The sequence below is a fragment of the Lytechinus variegatus genome, chromosome 16 (genome assembly GCF_018143015.1).
Source record: "Lytechinus variegatus isolate NC3 chromosome 16, Lvar_3.0, whole genome shotgun sequence".
Classification (NCBI taxonomy): Eukaryota; Metazoa; Echinodermata; class Echinoidea; order Temnopleuroida; family Toxopneustidae; genus Lytechinus; species Lytechinus variegatus.
The window spans coordinates 2,670,663-2,691,444 of record NC_054755.1 but is presented as its reverse complement, the minus strand read 5'-3'; the positions used below and the strand labels follow the sequence as shown (position 1 = coordinate 2,691,444).

The following is a 20,782-nucleotide window of genomic DNA, read 5'->3' as shown; positions in this document are numbered from 1 at the left end:
GTCATGTCTACATCTTAAAGAAGAGATGAAGAGATTGCAAGATCCTGGATCTCGATATGACAACATCCAGTGGAAGAGATGATCAGATGACCACATTCACGATCTCGTCATGTCTACACCCATTAGGAGAGATGAACAGCTGGTGAGATCTTGTCATCTCTCCCACAAGATGTAGACATGACGAGATCCGAGATCTTACCATCTGATCATGTCTTCAAAAAGATGTAGACGTGACGGATTTCGAGATCTCGTCATCTCATTATTTTTCCTAAGAGATATGCAGACACTGACGTGATGATTATATCTTGGTGGCACTTTTAAACTTCCATATGAAATGACATTCTCAGGTGATACATCACTGCTCCTTATAACCACCAGATGTCTTCATAGGAATAAAGACTTTACCTGAACCCTGATCTGCAAGGTCTGGGGTCCGTTGCAGAAAGAGTTGCGTTGATTGGTTGAAAATCAAGTTGCTCGTTATTTTTAGAGTTGGGTTTGATTGCAACTCTTTCTGCAACGGCCCCCTGAAAACTTACATGATGAACATCGTATGTTGTTAAATCCACACTTTAGTTCTTGAGTCTTGTTCGCCATTGTGGGCTTTCATAATCCTAAGTCATAGTCATTTGAGGGAGACATAAGTGTTGGCTTCTTGGTCAGGTTTTCTGATTATGCTACTTTACGTCTCTCTTGGATTTGAGGACACTTAGGAAAATTAAAACTTGATAGTGCTCAAATTGCACACAATTTCAATAATAATCACAGATTATACATTTTCATCTCGTTGACAGGCATTCGTCACATATTGAACAATGCGCTAGTTCCTGCTGTGTAGGAATGAGATTTTCTTCAAAACAAAATCATTTTTTTAGGATGAGGCAATTATATCACCTTTTGGGTATCAGCCTACATGTACATGTTTCTTTCGCAATCTTTACTTTTACCGGAACTGATGACATCATGAACAAGGTGCTTATTGCAGCACTAAAAGAAGGAGATGTTGAGATCCATTCTTGAAGATGAGGCAATAGGTGTCAACCAGGAGAAAAGAGAGAAATGATCTAGTTGACAATACACTCCGTAAAATGCTTTTAATTGGTTGTTTCGAATGAATCAACATCAACCGCGTAGCCAGGATTTCATTTTGGAGGGGGCGATAAATGCACGCGAAGCGTGCCAACACCATAGAGTTATATAAACCTAAACACGTATTTAACTCTATGGCCAACACTTACAGAGCGCACAGAGATACGATCTTACCATAGAGATGTATATTGACACTAGAGTAATCGCTCGCATTGACGCGCGCGTAATGCGGCTGTGATTCCATGTATTGCGCAGCCGCCATCTTAAAGAGGGCAAGAGCGCGGATTTATAACACACGGCTCTATGGGAGAATATCACATATTTCATTTTTTTACATTATATTTTCAATTTAATGCTGTATGCAACGTTAAAATCACAAGGCAAAACATTTTTATGTTAAAATATATGATAACCATGCATATTTTATAAAGGAGATGGACTGAACATCCAGAAAACGGGGGAAAACGACGAGGTCGACTGAGTAGTAGTTAATATATTAGCCATATACCGTGACAAGGGTGTCAGATAAGGTCAACTTAACACTTTAGAGTGTTCATATGTTCTCTTGATTTGGTGCTCATTTGACACTCAGTGTTCAAGCAATATACTGTATTGAAACAACACTTAGAGTGTAAAATAAACACCAAATACTCAGAAGTGTTGAAACAACACCGTGACAGCTAGGTGTTGGATAGAAATATTTTAACAAAAATTATTGTTGAAGTTACACTTCACTGGAGTAACTCAACACTGTCTGTTGTTGGGGTATTTAAAAAAAATACCCTAGTGTTAAGTTACACCGTCAGGCTGCAGGTGTTGAAGAACTTGAAAACGGACACCAAATGGTGTGAATCCGAACCGTGAAACAACACCAAAGCTGGTGTAAGTGGTGTTGGTATTTTTTTACACCAATGGGTGATTTAAACTTTCGTTTAAAATTAATGTTCGTTTCTGCAGGTGTTCGAGGGTGTCAAATGAACACCAAATGTTGTCAACTTCATAACATTCTTCGACTCGTGTTCAAATCGAACACCAAGACTGGTGTTGATATATTTTAACATCCTTAATGTTGGTAATCTTAACACCAGTGGCAGTGCAACTCCAACACCGGATGCCAGATGGTGAGGTCCTTTATTGATTGGGCTGCTAGATTTAACACCTTGGTGTTAAATATAGCTATAACGTCGCATAGTATCCAATATTATATTTTATTATTTAATGTGGATTATCAGTGATTCACCATATGATTTCTACTTTGATTTCCTCAAAATTAACTGAAAGGAGGGGAAACTTCAGACCAAGCCCTGATCTACATCATAGGTAATGCACGTACAGCAACCTATTTTTCCCCCGTTTTCTGGATGTTCAGTCCATCTCCTTTTATAAAATATGCATGGTTATCATATATTTTAACATAAAAATGTTTTGCCTTGTGATTTTAACGTTGCATACAGCATTAAATTGAAAATATAATGTAAAAAAGTGAAATATGTGATATTCTCCCATAGAGCCGTGTGTTATAAATCCGCGCTCTTGCCCTCTTTAAGATGGCGGCAGCCCCGAACATGGAATCACAGCAATTTGATGAAGTCCGCCCTCTAGTGTCAATAATATACATCTCTATGGATCTTACGTATACGTAAGCTCCCGAAGGGAGCTAGAGAGGCAACTCTTTTTGCGCGTTTTTGGTTTTCCATAGGTTTTGTACATAACAAACATGGCTGCCATTTGTCCAATTTGAAGGTTGATTTTGGAAGGTCAATGTTTAAAGGGGAATCCAACCCAAATATAAACTTGTTTTTATAAGGAAAAGAAATGTCAGACAAGTTGATAGGTGAAAGTTTGAACAATATCGGACAAACAACAAGAAAGTTATGAATTTTTAAAAGTTGTAAATATTGGTAATCACTATACCCATGGAGACTTCAAATTGGCCACACATGTGATGTCATAGTGATGTAAGGCAAGGACTACTCTTCCATGTACTCCAATACATATTATGGCTAAAATGTCATTTTGTCCCAAAGTTTTATTTCAAATTGAATTTTTCTTTCATGAGGACATAAAACAACATACTACCTAGGTTATATTTAGATTACTTCCCCAGGGGAATTGGTACTTAGGAGAAAACCACAAATCCCTGATAATAAAGTACATGGCCTATGGGAAAGTTGTCCTTGCCCCTTGTCATAATTTACTTACCCAGTTGCCAATTTGAAATCTACATAGTATTAGTGATCTCAATTTTAAAGCAGCTATAACTTTCTTATTGCTTGTCCAATTTCTTTCAAACTTTCACCATTCTCTTTAATCTATTTTTCTCCTTCCCAACACAACATTTTATGGCCAAGGCTGGATTTCCCTTTAATTCATGAGTAATGACGTCAAAATACGCACAATGCACTTGTATGATTGGATAAAATGCTAATGTTTTATTCATGTCCTCATGCATTAAACATTTTTTTCCGTCCCACAATTCCCTACGATATCTGTGCGAAGGGTCGTTCTTTTTGATTCTGCGAAATTCAACTTTTTGAAATACAATAGCAAGTCTAATTATCTGTTTTTAGAATTGATGTTCGAAATCATGATTTCTGAGTGAACTTCAAAGGAGCAGAAAATCTTGGAGGAAACATTAATATCAATCTAATGACATTCCATAGGAATAAAAGTAAGTTAAGTTCAATTCCTTACTTTGATCTTAGTTGAAATTGTAATGTGTTTGCTGGGGTTCGGCGTCGCATGCATGGCTTTATGTGCAGTTTACAACGCAAACCACAATTTCCATATTTCCATTTCTTTTTCCTGTCCTGATCCTAAATAAGTCTGAAATCTGACTGACATATTTTGTCAGAAAATAATATAGTTTTTCGTAGAACTAAGTTGGTTAATTGGGATGCTTCATGTCCGCCCTTATTAAATCTGTATTTCAGTTCTTATTGTCAAATATCAGGGTTAGATGTGGACTTGTTTAACGGCAAAGCTGCATCAAAATTAAGCCAAATATATAGCCAGAGCGGGATGCGGACTTTGATATCGCCGGTGCCAGCCGGCTGCGAAATTGCCGATGTAGGCCAGGTCATTAGGTTTTGGAAATTAAGTGTCAAACAAGCTCGAGTTGAAATTTGAAGTTATAGGCCATGGGCCGAGTACTGATTTTTCGACACCGCTATTTCAATATAATTATCTGCATTTAAAATGAAATGAAATTAAATCTAAATGAACTGAATGATGAATCTGTTTGGAATGATATTGGTAGATTTTGCCATGCGCTACCCATGGTCACTCGTGGAATTTTGAGACAGATGTTAACATTTTTCTTTTTTTTAATAAAAGTAATCCCCTGGCCCTAGGATAGGTCTATCGTAGATATAGATTTAAAAAAAAATCTAGATCTGTCTGGTTTGACTTTTTTTTTCTACAAAGATTTTTAAAGTTAACTTTAATTTCATTTTAGTTCCTGGCTGGACCGTTGGACTAAAATATGATTAGCCTAGCAAAGGAGTTTAATGATTCTTTTTTTTTCGGGGGGGGGGGCAACATTTCTATGTCAGGGTTCAAACTGCTCAATTGTTTTTTTGGAAGGGTTGAGAAAATTTATAGTGCCCTATTTTGAATTGTTTAAGTATAAGGCTAAGCAGAGAGAGGAGCTGATCCGATTGATTTATCTTTATTGTCCTCACTTGATGTTATTTGTGGTGAAAGGCAAAGGGTCATTTAAACCTGCCAGCAAGTGAGCTAACCCTTTTTTAAAATAAAAATCAAACTTAAACTTAAAGAGGAACTCACTTAACGTAGAGATTCAAATCAGACATGTTTATTGACGAGTGCAAAAAATTTAATGATTGACTCGCACTGATGAATGAGCGAGAGCCATATTATCACACAAATGATAATTATCTTACATCTGTCAAAGCTGGCTTGGTGTGTATATATATTGAAGATTGACAAAAGACTTCACTAGAGTAGGCCACGTATGCTTGAACCATTTAGTTTTTGGTCAAGACCTGCTTTTTTCTAGTTGGGAATTGTGAAAGCTGGAAACTCTGAAAAATTGTTTTTAGAGAGGAATTTTGTTTATCACTTTTGAAATTTTTAACTGTAAAGTATTGTATGTATATTGAATTGCAGATCCAATGGGATCCAGTTCTTAGCAGTCCCAGCCTATTCAGAAGTACAAAGTCAAATACCATTTGCACATCACCAAGAGGTACAATCTGATGAGTAACAGGATATCTGATCTAAAAGCTTGCCAGGTATGCTTGTTTTCATAAAAATATAAAAACCTATTTTTCTGAATCATGTTATATCCCATAAAGTAAAGCTCCATGATGAGACAATATTCTTTGGATTCAGATTCACCAGTATTTCCATTATCATCAATGCATACTTATTGTCCTTGTATCTTAGCTATATTAATCATACATAAAATCACTTTAAAACTCAGTTACTCTGAAGACAGAAATAAAAAAGGACAAAAAATTGAGATTAATCTTTCGATATATATTTGAATGGGTTTTCACACTTAATAAAAAAAAGTTATATGAATAATGATCTATAATTGTGATCTATGATTTTTATCTGGCAACATAAGTTACTACATGTGCATTTTTAAAATAATATTGCATGGAAGAGTAAGGGCTCATAAAAAGTTTAAAACTTCTAAATATACTGGATTAGATGAGTAAGAATAATTCATATCAGCAGCTCATTTTGTTCCCTTTTCTTTTTGTTTACTATGCAGGTTTCACAGGCTGTTTGAGTATCACCAGGGCAGATCAAGAAGAAATATGAAGGCCAGGTTCATAACAAGCAGTTGCTTCACTGCAATTACAGATTTAAAAATTTAATGAATTTAAATAAATGTGTCGATACATATTGAATGTTGCTTAAACTACACATCTGTTGAACAAAAAAAGATTATTTGGAGTATAGATATTTAGGTCCATAGGTTTCACACAAGATTAAAATATTTTTCGAAAGGGCACACTTATCCCCCCCCCCTTTATTAATGTTCTAATCATCTACATGTAGTACTTATAGTAGTGAAAGCACTTTGAATAATATTAGTAGTTTGAAAGGGATAGGTTGTATTCTGGTAATCTAAACAATGCAGAATGGGCCTTTACTGAGGTCTGGGCTATGTAACATACATGCCTACAGACATATAAAAGGTGATAAGAAATAATGGATTTTCATTGAAAAAATGTGCATAATAAAAACAAGGTGACAGAACAGAGGGCGAAGAAATCACTCTCAGTCCTGGACCCCAATTCATTAAGATCAACCACTATTCTAGCTTTGCCATTCTGGTAATTACCATGGAAACATTAAAGCAACAGATCAACATTGGGGTTCCCATGCTAGTTGCTAGTTACATTTGGGGCCAATTTACCATAATTGAAGTCCTTATGAAACAAGAACCTGTATGTATTGCTGGACATTAAGGTGTTGAATTCATTTTCTGGGGGGAGGAAAAAGTTGCACTATTTTTTTTTTAATCTCTTTGTTTTTGTAACACTGTATTGTCGATGTCCCGTATAATGAACTAGATTAGCTCTGCAAATAAAAGAATTTGTTGGAAATAGAACACAGCTCTAGCAGCACTTCACAACAATAGACAATAAGCAACTTTGTTACTGATTTACCAATGTGCAGATTTGGGAAGGCACTCTTTAGAGAAATGTGCTCCCTTTTTTATGAAGTGTCACCGATTAGATTAGCATGCTATTTCTTGTCAGCAAATGCTGAAAAAATAATTTGATATTTTAGTAACTGACTTTGAGAGAGAGGTATATTGATAATCTTTTTATTATATTGACTATGTAAGGCTTATCAATAACTATGTAAGTGAATATACATACTTATTTTTTTCATATTTTTTTCTCTAGATTTTACCAAAAAAATACATCCCCTCTCTTGTAATATCCTTGCAATTTCTGTTGCACTCATTATAGGCATTTTGCTGATGTAATTTGATGCTTTGGTGAGAAAAAAATATTTTTATCATGTATTCAAAAATTTATTAACTAATAAACATTTTAATTTGAAATATTACTTTCTAATCTTGATATTCGTGATTTACTTAATCCACCAATTTATATTGCGTGAAAGATATGTGATGATGATGTTATTGCTACCAAACTGTGTTGTGATGAAATGGCACTGAAGATTACTTCTATATGACTGGAATATGATGGTGCTACTGATTGATTGATTCTGTATGTCGGGTATCCATGGGTATAATACTAGTACAACAGGTATTTAGTATCAAAATAACATGCGTGGCAAGATAGCCCATAAAAGCCATTGCAACATGGCATACTGTGACATTCAGGTGCAGCCGAATTAAAGACATGAATGAGTTTGATTTAAAAGTGGGATAGAAATAAAAATGAAATGATAATAATTGTTTGCTCGCATGATTATGTGGAATGTGTGTGTGTGGAAGAGAGAGGGGGGGGGGGTGGAATTGATAGAGAAATATAGGGGGTGGGCAGGTACAAAATTTTTATTTTATTTGGAAGTGACCTTTAAGATAGCGTTGATGAGAGCAAATACATGGGGGGGGGGGGGGTACTGGGCTCTCTTTGGCTCCCATTCCAAACTCAGACTTTAAAAAAAAAATCTTCACAAGATTTGCACCAGATTGTTCATTTCAATATCAAAATAAAGACAAAATGACCTGATTGCTCTCTTGCTCAGATCATTTTAAGTATGTACCCCACCCCAAAAAATAAACAAATATTTGTGGCTATTCATGATGTGTAATGAAAATAATGGGTAGTGATGAACACCTGATGAATAGAGCAAGCAGACCCCTAAGTTCAATCCTACTAATGGATCTCTTGTAAGCTTCCAAAATGTCTTCCAGGGAAATATCTTAATTGATGTAGTAATAATCGCGAAAGAATTAAAAATATGTAAACAAGAAAAGATGAATAAACAACTGAATACCTTGAGGGGGGAATGATCAATGAGATGAATTTACCAAAGACGCAGCTCTAACATTTCATATTCAAACACGTCGCGTATTATGCTAATTTGTGACAATTTGCTTATTTGCATATTTTTACGCTGTGCGCGCAGGCCAATTTATGACCACGCCTCTGTTTCGCTGGTGTGCCATGAAGTTGCGGTGTCCATAGCCTTGTACGCGAAAAATGGGAGCAGTGTGCACTTTTGACCTTCCAAAATTTCCCCATGTCTGACCGGATGCAGAAGCGGAGTTTCCACCCCCTGACAGAGCGCGCGAAGCGCGCTCCCTAGGGGGTGGGTGCAGGGAGGGGTAGTTTCCCCCTCCCGCGCGAAGCGCAAAGCTTTCGGTGTTTCATTAATTAAAATGAAAAGGAGCCATCTCTCTTGTCTCTAGTACCTATATCAGCTCCAATTCAGTTGGCGATTTTGAGCCTTGTTTTCATGAACCTTGTTTTCAAAAGTGATTGTGAACGCACAAAAAAGGAATACAATGGAGGAAATTAAAATACTAATAACCCCGCGCGAAGCGCGAAAGCTAAAGCTTTTTATCAATTTTTTTTCATGGAAAGGGTCCCGAGAAAAGGGTATTCTCAAAGATATATTGAATACTTCTCTTGGAAAGATCAGAATTGATTACAAAGATTTTAGCGACAGTACATATTTTTAACTCGCAAAACAGAGGAAAAGAAATATATTTGTCGGGAGGAAGATATTCTTTCCCGCGCAGAGCAAACAAAACTCTGAAATTTCAAAGGGCGGACGTTTTATGAAATGCAGGTATCTTGTACCACATCGGCTCTAATTCATTTGATTTTCCAAGATTATTTAACTTCATTACAAGGAAACTAGTGCGCAAAATGTTGAAACTTCTCTGATTTATTGAAATTATATTAACAAGGATACCTCATTTCTTTGACTTATCCTGAAGCGCTTCATTTTGAATCAAAGACACGTGTCATTAAAAATTACAAACTGAGGGCGCAAAACAGGACAGGAGATGAATGTGCAGGGAAATGACATGAAATTTAATAGAATTTGATTTTTAAAAAAATATTGTACTTTTTTATTCAATACGACACGAATTTTATACCTTCCTCTTTTTAAATTAGGAACCCTTTTCCCCAAAACTTATGGTTGTTTATTAATGAGCTGAAAAGCTGCGGGAGAACTTGACTTTATGGAGGTGACGGCAGAAACTGATATAAAGATTTTTACCCACCCGGAGCCGACCAGAAGTTGCGCGATAAAAAAAAGGATAACTTCATATACTTCGGCCTAATTACCTTACTCTAAATCCATGCCCTATATACATTTGAACTTTAATTGGCAAGAAACACATATGGCTGAGGTGGAAAAATAGGGTAAGACAAAGGGTGGGGGAAACAATGGAGAACTTCAAAATTGTCATTTAACCGCGCGCAGCGCGGAAGCAAAATTCATATAAAAATATAGAGAAAGAATGAAGGAGTTTCTCTTTTGAGAAAAAAAAAGAATAAAAAGGACAAAACACAAAGCTACCTTTCTTCCCTTTCCTCCCTTCCCTTTTCCTTTTCTCCTCTCTTTTTCCCTTCTTTTTTTTCTTTTTGGGGACGTTTTTTGGGGGCGACCGCCCCCACCGCCCCCCCTGGCTACGCGCCTGAATCAACTACACTTTGCTATCAGGTATTGACTTCAAATCGTTGACCAGGATAGGGAACATAATTAACAACGCGATAATCGCAGAGCTCTGTCAACATGGTAAAGCAAGGAGTTCTTGAGTTGACGATGAAGAAATTCGTATAAAGCAGGAAGAAGGGTCGACCCAGATGGGAAGACACAAATTGCTTTGAATTTTTGTTTTCCTGAAGCAACTTCATAAATATCACTCAAATTTATATCAACTTTTGATTGCCATTTTCTTCCTCTAATTTAATATGATCTTCGTCAAAGGTATCTAATCATGTACGTCTAAAGTCAGTCAGATCATAGCTGTTATCATAGCATAGATGAGGGGAGTAATATACAGACTTAAATGGACGATAAGCCCATTCCCTTTAAAATACAAATTATGGTATAGAGTGAAATATAACTAAACAACTCTATATTGTGGAGTTTACCTAAACCTTATTGAGGAATAAACCACTATTCTGATCTGCCAATACCTGTATAGCGTGTCACAGTTTGGAATATTTCCTCATAAATGTATTCCCAAAGCGTCTCGCATTTTACCTTCTGGCAAAAAGACTATTATGATTTTTCGAAGATAATCCGCTGCTAACAATAAAATGACATGCCATTGCATGTTTACTCTCATAAATTGCAGGTTGCGTGCCTTTATACTTTTTTTTGTCGATTTCAAACTACAGAGTGAGTCCGAAAAAGTCCCATCAATTTGAAATTGTCTTGTCTGAAGTACGAACACTTAGAGGTTAAAGCCACCCTAGAAAAATGTTGGTTTGAATAATAGAGAAAATTCAAACCAGCTTTACAATGAAAAATGTTCATAAAAGTCGGATGTAAAAAGGGAAAGCTATGACATTTTAAAATTGTTCTAATTTGTTTACAAAACACCTATATGCACAACTGGGCGGAAAGCATATGAGAGAGTAGATGATGTCTCTATTACCTTTTTTTTAATTGTTTAAGTTATACATAATTTCAATTTTATGGATTAGACAATAAGGACCAACTTGACTAAACCACAAAATGTTAAAACAATGGTAATTCCGGGGAAGAATTAAACCTTGTTTCAAATGACAACAGTGGCGTTCCTAGGATTTTCGAGGGGGGGGGGGGGTGGCAAAACCGTCAGCCCAAACATTTGACAAGCAAAAAAAAAATGTCTTCAAGCTCGGGGGGGGGGGGGGGGGCAGAATAGGTCTTTCAAGCTCGTCGGGGGGGGGGGGGAGCGGGCAGGGATACGTCCTTTGCATAGGTAGGTACGCTAGTGCATGACAGTGAAAAAAAATCAAATATTATATATTTCATCTAATAAAATACAAGAAATGCTGAATGTTTGATGCCATCAGTCCCCTCATATTTATACCAACCAACATGTGATATAATTGTTTTGTGAAATTAAGTGAAAATTTTAAATGTCATCTAATTATAACTGTACTATTTCATATCCGATTTTGATGGAAATTTCATAATTTATGCTTGTTTAAGTTTCCTCATTTTAATCAAATCATCTTTTTGTTGAGTAGACCTGTCCTTTAATCATTGATTTATCCTGGGTCTCCTCTCTGCACCCGTTTGGTTCCATGACATTTGCTCCGGCGACAATTGCTCTGATGGAAAATCTGCACTGTAAGCCAAACATAAAACCTATAACCTCTCAAGGTAAATACACCCTAATTCTATTCTTTTCATAATTCTGAACCATTCTGGCATTCTCAGGTGATAGATCACTGCTCCTTAACCACCAGATATCTTCATAGGAATAAAGACTTTACCTGAACCCTGATCTGCAAGGTCTGGGGTCCGTTGCAGAAAGAGTTGCGTTTAAACACAAGTCAAAAATGCGCGCTGTTGATTGGTTGAAAATCAAGTTGCGCGTTATTTTTAGAGTTGGGTTTGATTGCAACTCTTTCTGCAACTGGCCCCTGGAAACTTACATGATGAACATCGTATGTTGTTAAATCCACATTTTCACGTTCTGCAGTCTTGTTCGCCATTGTTGGCTTTCATAATCCTAAATCATAGTCATTTGAGGAAGACATGAGTTTTGGCCTTCTTCTTCTTCTTCATGTATTCCGATTGTGCTCCTTTGCGTCTCTCTTGGATTTGAGGACACTGAGGAAAATTAAAATTGATAGTGCTCAAATTGCACACAAATGTCAATAATTTATCTTTCCTGGGGAACTCGTTGACAGGCTTCGTCACAATCATAATGAACAAGGCGCTAATTGATGCTGTTGTAGGGATGAGATTTTGTTAAAAAAATAAATCCTTTCTTGAGGACGGGCAATTGTATAACCTTTTGGGTATCAGCCTACATTTTCTTTCTCATTCTTTACTTTTATACCTGAACTGATCACATCATGAACAAGGCGCTTATTGCAGCACTAAAAGAAGGAAATGTTGAGATCCCTTTCTTGAAGATGAGGCATTAGGTGTCAACAGAGGCGTCGATCGGGGGGGGGGGGGGTCGCCCCACCAATGAAAATATTGGGGGCGGGCAAACATATCATCCCCCCCAATAATTCCGGATATGGCAAAAATACAAGATTTTAATGTTTCAGCAAGCAAGAATGAGATACACAACTCGTTCTTTATTTAAAAATCGTGGCTCAAATGCCTGGTTTTCTGATTGGAATATATAAAGTTTTCAGTTCGCGCTTAGCGTATTGCATCTTTCTGTAGCAAAAAACCCATACTTCTCATGATTAAATAGGTGAATGAAAATGTCCCATTTTCACTTTATAGCCTCAAAAGAACTGCTTCGAATTGCATTCATTCTTGTTTTTTTTGATATAATATCTTGTTTTTTGTAAAAAAAAAAGGCCATTAAACTGTCATTTCTTGTCTTTTAGATACCAATCTTAATCATTGGTACCAAAATGCTTAGAATATCAAGCTTTCAGGTCAGATTATAAAGAATTTTAGCTCACTCTCGGCATCGTACTATCTGTCTAAGGAGATATGTATCCTCTTTTTGAGTTACTACAAACAGTTCTAAACAGGCCGCTTTTCCTGCATAGTATACAACAATAAAATAAGCTCTCGCTTCGCGCTCGCATTAATTTGTTGGTAAATATAAGTGTCTGTGTCTCATGAGTCCATTGGCGTAACTACGGGGGGGATGGGGGGCACGTGCCCCCCAATCGGCTGGCCAAAAAAAACGGGGAAAAAGGAGAAAAAGAGGGAGAAAATGAGAGAACCGTAATTGGAAGGAAGAAATTATTGTTAATTATGTTATGTTATATTATATTACAATTATGTTATGTAATATTACATAGAAATAAAAAAAATATAACTTTATGAATACATAATTTGCTCAGGGCCAATGTCTATATTGTTCCTGATGCTCGCATTGTCTGTTTAACGAGATATGTAATCCTGTTCTACTAAAATCTCCCTTTTTCACTTATTGCAATATACACCAAATATATTTCCTCGCACTTCGAATTATTATTGTTTTATGTAGTGACATATAATTTAAGGTCTTAATAAAAAGCATTTCCCGTCCGTGCTTACGTTCATATTAGTGGATTAGTGAGATATGTCTGCTCTTCATGAATTCTTAAAATCAGTCATTAAAATGTCCCTTTTTCTGATCTGTATATCAAAAATTTCAGCTTGCGCTCGCATGATTTGGTTAGTGAAATACGCATGGTCTACGTGATTTCCTTCAAACAAAACAAGCCTTAGAATGTCCCTCTTCAGGTGTGATTTCCTAATTTTTCAGCTCGCGCTTTGCGCTCGCAATATTTGACTAGTGAGATGCTTATGATAATCATGACTAAAATGACTACAAAAAGTATGTCTTCATGTGTAATTCTAACATAATCAGCATGCACTTGGCACTTGCATTAGATGACTGGTGAGATATGTGTATCTTAATGTATTCTTTAAAAAAAGACCTTAAAATATACATGTTTGGGGTCAATATATATAAAAACTTCAGCTCGCGCTTCGCGCTCGCTTCATTTGGTGTGTGAAATACTATGGTTTTCGTGAATTCCTACGAACAAGCCTTAAAATGTCCCTCTTCAGATCTGAATTTCCTAAATTCTCAGCTCGCGCTTCGCGCTCGCAATATTTGATTAGTGAGATGTGCATGCTAATCGTGATTATAATGACTACAAGTGCTTTATGTGTTTGGATGCATAAAATTCTAACAAAATCAACAAGCGCTTGGCACTCGCATTAGATTACTATGGTGAGATATGTATAATCTTAATAGATTCCTAAAATATAGTCATTAAAATATCCTCTTGGAGTCAATTTATACAATAATTTCAGCTCGCCTTTTGCGCTCGCATTGTTTGTTTACCGAGACAGGTACATATCATGATTACAAACATTTGCTTAAAATGTCCCTTTTTTAGGTCTGAATATCAAAAAAATTCAGCTCCAGCTTCGCGCTCGCATTATGTGACCAGTGGCATACATATCTGTTTAATGACACTGTCCTTAAAATGTCTCTACTAGGTCAGCATACCTGGCAACTGAGCGCGCTTCGCGCGCTCATAGGTGATTCAAAATTTTGGCTGGTGCCCCCAAAGCCGTGACCCACGGTACGCCACTGCATGAGTCATATATATATATTATATATATATTTAATGTGTGTGTGTGTGTGTGTGTGTGTGTGTATGTGTGTGTGTGTAAGGATGTGTGTGTGTAAGGCAATACAAATAGAATAAAAAGTTGTAATACTATTATCTTTATGGTAAATATATATTATTTATATTTAGAAAGGAGGGGGTTTTACCAACCATTGACGATAAACATAAACTTATTTTAGAATATAAGGATCAAGAAAAGAAAATAGCTATTAAAATGGGGAAATTAGGGCGGCACTTGCAAAAATGGGAAACAGTAAAATTGTGACAAGGTTAAGTTGTTGTAAGTCTTTATTTACTTTCAATATATGTAATGCTTCTCCCGTGAGCTTGTTATATTCAAAATTGTTCATCGAATTGTTTTGTACTTTTAAACATGATTTATTTATAATGAGTGTGAGCAGATCTTCTGGGCAGTGGTGTGTTGGGTGTGTGTGTGTGTGTTTGGGTGTGTTTGTGGTGGGGGGGGGGAGGGGGAAGTTTGTCTTTAAGCATTTTTATAATAACTGATTTCATTGTTGTTGTTTTTTTAAGATATTTATGACTCATGATTTTGTTAAGTTAGTGGAAAAAAAGTGAAAATATGAAGTGTAAAGTATTATATATGATTTGAAATGTTAAATTGAAATGTCATGTAACTATTTGTTCATGAAATCAGAATAAAAACATTATCAAAAAAAGTGTGTGTGGGTGAGGGTGTGTGTGGGTGTGTATAAGTTGGTGTCTTGTACGATCCAGCGCCTTTGGAACGTTAATGATTCCCCCCCCCAATCTGAAACATGGATCGACGCTCTGGATGTCGACCAGGAGGAAAGAGAGAAATGATCTAGTTGACAATACACTCCGTAAAATGCTTTTAATTGGTTGTTTCGAATGAATCAACTACACTTTGCTATCAGGTATTGACTTCAAATCGTTGACCAGGATTGGGAACATAATTAACAACGCGATAATCGCAGAGCCCTGTCAACATGGGAAAGCAAGGAGTTCTTGAGTTGACGATGAAGAAATTCGTATATAAAGCAGGAAGAAGGGTCGACCCAGATGGGAAGACACAAATTGCTTTGAATTTTTGTTTTCCTGAAGCAACTTCATAAATATCACTCAAATTTATATCAACTTTTGATTGCCATTTTCTTCCTCTAATTTAATACGATCTTTGTCAAGGGTATCTAATCATGTACGTCTAAAGTCAGTCAGATCATAGCTTTTATCATAGCATGGAGGAGGGGATTAATATACAGACGTACAAATTAGGGTATAGAGTGAAATATTGCCAACTAAACAACTCTATATTGTGGAGTTTCCTAAAACTTATTGTGGAATAAACACTTTTCGATCTGCCAATGCTTGTATAGCGTGTCACAGTTTGGAATTATTCCTCATACATGTTTTCCCAAATCGTCATGCATTTTGCTTTCCAACAAAAAGACTTATTTTTCAAAGTTCATCTGCTGCTAATACTGAAATGACATGCCATTGTATGTGTACTTTCATAAGGTACATGTTGCGTGTCTTTGGACTTTTGTCGATTTCAAACTACAGAGTGAGTCAGAAAAAGTCCCATCAATTTGAAATTGTCTTGTCTAAAGTACGAACACTTAGAGGTTAAGTCCACCCTAGAAAAATGTTGGTTTGAATAATAGAGAAAATTCAAACCAGCTTTACATTGAAAAATGTTCATAAAAGTCGGATGTAAAAAGGGAAAGCTGACATTTTAATTTTTTTTCTAATATTTTTTTACAAAACACCTACATGCACAACTCGGCAGAAAGCATATGAGAGAGTAGATGGTGTCCCTATTACTTTTCTTTTTTTAAATCATTTCAATTATACATCATTTCAATTTTAGGGATTAGACAATAAGGACCAACTTGACTAAACCACAAAATATTAAAACAATGGTAATTCCGGGGAAGAATTAAACCTTATTTCACATGACAATGATAAAATCAAATATTATATATTTCATCTAATAAAATACAAGAAATGCTGAATGTTTGATGCAATCAATCCCCTCATATTTATACCAACCAACATGTGATATATTTTTTGTGAAATTAAGTGAAACTTTTAAATGTCATACACTTATAACTGTACTATTTCATATCCGATTTTGATGGAAATTTCATAGTTTATACTTGTTTAAGTTTCCTCATTTTAATCAAATCATATTTTTGTTGAGTAGACCTGTCCTTTAATCATTGATTTATTGATGTATCCTGGGTCTCCTCTCTGCACCCGTTTGGTTCCATGACATTTGCTCCGGCGACAATTGCTCTGATGGAAAATCTGCACTGTAAGCCAAACATAAAACCTATAACCTCTCAAGGTAAATACACCCTAATGTATTCTTTTCATAATTCTGAACCAAAAACTCTATTACAATCCCAACTCTTTTCGCCCCTCTTTTGGCACCATTTTCATGAAGGATCTTTGCATGCAAGAATCACCGCTAGACGATCTCTAGAAGGCCGTAAAATCTTTTCATAAACCCAACCTCCAATTAGCCGCCTAAGAGTAATGCGGATAATTCAATGAAATTGCGTTCACAAACTCCGAAAATAATCCGCACTATTTTTACGAGCGCCCGTCCTGAAAAAGGCGGATAATCGTCATGACAACTGCACACACCCCCTCCGATGCGGTTGTGTTGGAAAAGGTATGGAAGCAGGAGACCGTCAAAAACACGGATATACGTCGTGTAGTAATTCTAATTGCTACACGACGTAAATAATTACGTCGTGTAGCAATTAGAATTACTACACAACGTAAATAATTACGTAGTGTAGTAATTCGAATTACTACACGACGCAATTCCGAATTAATGCCCAACGATTTAATGTCATGACGTTAAATGAATTAGTGTCGCTACATCGAATAATGAAGGTCGTGTAGTAATTCCAATTACTACACGACGTAAATAATTACGTCGTGTAGTAAATAATTACTACACGACGTAATTCCGAATTACTGCTCAACGATTTAACATCATGACGTTAAATGAATTAGTGTAGTGACGTTAAATCAACCAATGAGACCGTTCGTTATATGAGCGCAATGCAAAGAGCTGAGACTACAGAGTATTGTACAGGAACGTACCGGCAGGAAGTTAGTTGGATGTTCGATATTCAAACTGTGAAGTTGGTTTGATATTCAGGTTCGATATTCAAACGCCTGTGAAGCTGGACCAATATTCGATATTCAAATCTATTCAGGGGTTTTACAGGTGCAGCACGTCTCGGGCAACCATAACATCACTGGCGTGCCCAAGTACGAGGACATTTAAGGGACAAACCTCAGTGAATAAAAGGGCAAGAAATTTTATTTTTCTATTTTTTTCGAGGGGCCCCCAGGGATACCCCGACGGCCTAGCCGGGGTAACACGTATCCTAACTTGTATAACTCGACTCGGGCAACCATATAAACACTGGTTTGACCCGACGCATTCACATTAATGGGGGGCTAAAATTAACAAAACGGAATATTTCAAGCATGGGGAACCACGTTCCTGACTAATCTCTTGGTGCCGCCAGTGGATAGAGTAAAAAAACAAGGAAAGAGAGAATACATAATAGGAGAGAGAGAAGCGAAAGGGGGAGATTGGAAAGAAAAGGAGGGGGAACGGGAGAGAAAGAGAAGGGAGAATTGAGGGGTCATATCAATGTATGAACAGGATGTTTTATGATTGTGCCCCGAGCATTAGGGCGAAGCTCAATGCGTGATAAGAACAAAAAGAGGGGGCACACAATGGCGCACGCAGCAGAAATTTGCTTCGTAATAAGTCTCGAGCCAGCTAGAAAAAAAATCACCTTTAACTTTGAGATTGATTTTGACATGGTATGCATAAAATAACGTATTTTTCATCTTTCTTTCCTTTTATCATTTCCTATTGTTCTCGGTTGTAGAACATTTTTTTTTTTTGGGGGGGGGGGCAGTACTATGCGGATCGGGTCCGTGGCAATGACGGACTCGAATATTGGTCCAGCTTCACAGGCGTTTGAATATCGAACCTGAATATCAAACCAACTTCACAGTTTGAATATCGAACATCCAACTAACTTCCTGCCGGTACGTTCCTGTACAATACTCTGTAGTCTCAGCTCTTTGCATTGCGCTCATATAACGAACGGTCTCATTGGTTGATTTAACGTCACTACACTAATTCATTTAATGTCATGACGTTAGTTAAATCGTTGAGCAGTAATTCGGAATTACGTCGTGTAGTAATTATTTACTACACGACGTAATCCTTCAGGTAGTGTAGTAATCTGAATTACTACACTACGTAATTATTTACGTAGTGTAGTAATTCGAATTACTACACGACCTTAATTATTCGATGTAGCGACACTAATTCATTTAACGTCATGACATTAAATCGTTGGGCAGTAATTCGGAATTGCGTCGTGTAGTAATTCGAATTACTACACTTCGTAATTATTTACGTCGTGTAGTAATTCTAATTGCTACACGAGGTAATTATTTACGTCGTGTAGTAAATTGAATTACGACACGACGTATATCCGTGTTTTTGACGGTCTCCTGCTTCCATAAAAAGGGTGACCTTGTAACCGCACCATGGCAATTTTACTCAGCAACTTAGTTCAATGAGATTTTACAACCTTAATATTGTCTCGCAGTAAGTCATGCATGCAAAGACTTCCATGAGATTGGTACAAAAACATTTGCAGGGCGAATAACTATATCAAGATATATATAAAAAATAAAGGATTAAAATGTTCAGACTTCAGTTTAAACTGATATGGGACATTTTTTCTGACTCACTCTGTATGTAGAATATCTCTGACGGCACTCCTCGGTTGAGAGGACATGAATACATATTTCCTTTTAATACTAGGGAAAAAAATTATGACTTTATCAAACATTACTGCTCGCAGGAAGATTTGCTAGCCTTCGTACATTTTTGGGCGTCAGTGAGAAGAGCAGAGCGCACGGGATTATTATAGGATCTAGATTCTGATACCACATGGAGACAATTTCTTCAAATCGGATATTCGGTTTTGGAACCCTGTACCTCGGATAGAATACTAGATACATAATATAAAATGAAAAATCATCAAGATATAGGGAAATTATATGTAGATCTCTGATATCATTGCAGACGGGAGAGTTAAAAGTAGAAGAGTTGTTCGGCAATGAGGCACTCTCCGTAGAAATCGGAGATTCATATTTTTAGCTCATATCCCTATGCCCGTGAAGCATAATCTTTTGAGTTTTCTCGACGGACATTGCATTTGGAATACGGTACCGGTACACGGAATAAATTTTATCGTGTTGAGAAGAGTACTGTGAACGCATTCGATGGAATCTGGGGTCAGAAAATGTGACCGTCCATGTTTTACATAATTACGTCCATATAATTATTTAGTCTGGATGATGCATTTTACAAGTACTTTGGGAACAGAGAAGGTTTTTTTTCTAATGTTATGTGAACATTTTACTCAGAAGATAGTAGGCATTTACTGACACTGAACCATATCTTACAAGGGACAAACATCTCTTTAAAACAACGATCACCGACGTTTGTGAACTCAGACCTTCTAAAAAAACTTAACCGTAATAGGCATGGAGTCAAATCTATAGTATTCAGATTAAAGTCATCATGGTCACCAGATAATTCAACGCTGGGGCGATAGCATGTTCATGAAATATTTCTTTCACCATATCCCTCAAAATTGAAGTCTGCGTGAAACTATCTATTGAATATCCTGGATAAGTATTACCTTTTGTTTGTCAAGTTTTACACCTAATTCTGAAAAAAAGAACTGCTGACAGGAATTCCTCATGTCATGAACGAGACGCTTATTTCAGCTGTGGCGGCAGATGTTTTGAAGACAGGATGTACTCTTTATTTTGTGGCAATCGGTGCCAGCCAGGAAAAGAGAGAGCTGTTACTCATTGGAAACTTCATCAACATCCTACAATATATCCTTCTTGGTTATCAGGTCATACACCTACAATCATTGATCCGGACTGATCGATCCGGATCGTTTACAAAGTCATGATGAATAAAGCGCTTATTAGAGCTACAGGAAGGGGGTGTTATAGGAAGACAGTATCCTTGAGGATAAAGAAATCTGTGTTAACCATGCAGTGAGAGACAAACTCGTTTTAATAGGGCGACACTCATCCAGATCTCTTTAGATTGTAGTTTCCATGAAAAAACTACATATATATGTAAACTTCATAATCATATCAACTGATGCTTCTCAACCTACATCTCTACATTGATCGGGATTGATCAAAATCATGAACAAGGCGCGCATTCCAGTAGTGATGGAACTAGATGTCGCGATCCATTCTTGAAGATGAGGCCATAGGTGTTAACCAGGAGGAAAGAGAAAGTGGATTTAGTTGACAATACACTCCTCCAAATTGCTTAAACTGGTTGTTTTGCTTGAAAAGACTACACTTTGCTACTAGGT

General features: G+C 36.7%; 1 long non-coding RNA gene across 1 annotated transcript; it reads left to right on the top strand.

The window, feature by feature from the left end:
• The first annotated feature begins 3,722 nt into the window (after window positions 1-3,722).
• On the top strand, window positions 3,723-5,913 carry LOC121430317. Its single transcript, XR_005972014.1, has 3 exons — window positions 3,723-3,760; window positions 5,221-5,345; window positions 5,834-5,913. It is a non-coding gene; the product is annotated as an uncharacterized LOC121430317 (long non-coding RNA).
• Window positions 5,914-20,782: the final 14,869 nt, after the last annotated feature.